This window comes from Seriola lalandi, unplaced genomic scaffold, assembly GCF_002814215.2.
Source record: "Seriola lalandi dorsalis isolate HSWRI2012SDOR001 ecotype SW California unplaced genomic scaffold, Sedor1 jcf7180002054576, whole genome shotgun sequence".
NCBI lineage: Eukaryota > Metazoa > Chordata > Actinopteri > Carangiformes > Carangidae > Seriola > Seriola lalandi.
The window spans coordinates 623016-623669 of record NW_019525129.1 but is presented as its reverse complement, the minus strand read 5'-3'; the positions used below and the strand labels follow the sequence as shown (position 1 = coordinate 623669).

The window sequence follows — 654 nt, the reverse complement described above, 5'->3', positions numbered from 1 at the left end:
ATCCCCTAGGGGAAATTCATGTGTCCATTAGCTCATTGTTGATAATAATAATAATAATAATAATAATAATAAATTCCTTTTGGCTGAGGTGTTGTATAGCCTGATGGCAGTTGGAACAAAGGATCTCATGAACCTCTCTGTTCTGCAGTGCAGTGAATGAGATGTTTGCACCTGTAGCTGCTTCTCTGTCCTGCCAGAATGTTGTGGAGAGGATGGTTGGTATTGTCTAAGATGGCCTCCATCTTACATTGCCTGCGTCTCTCCACAACAGTCCTGAGTGAGTCCAGACTCCTGCCAAGCACAGACCCAGCCTTTTTGACCAGCTTGTCCAGTCTCCTTGTGTTCGTGTCAGACATGCTGCTGCCCCCCAGCAGACTGCAGCATTAAAGAGTTACACTGGCCACCACTGACTTATAAAACATGTGCAGCATTTCACTGCAGACGGCAAAGGACCTGAGCCTCCTGAGGAAATAGAGCCGGCTCTGCCCCTTCAGGTAGATGGCATCTGTGTTCAGGGACCAGTCCAGTTTACTGTCCAGGTGCACACCTAGGTATTTATAAGTGTGCACCACCTCAATGTCCTTCCCTCTAATGCTGACTGGCTGAAGGGTGGGGCTAGACCTCCAAAAGTCCATGACCATCTCCTTGGTCTTG

General features: G+C 48.0%; 1 protein-coding gene across 3 annotated transcripts in view; it reads right to left on the bottom strand.

Moving 5' to 3' along the window:
* The window catches only part of LOC111663408 (transmembrane protein 50B), a 9626-nt gene that overhangs the window by 5378 nt on the left and 3594 nt on the right, over positions 1-654 (bottom strand). The window lies entirely within an intron of this gene.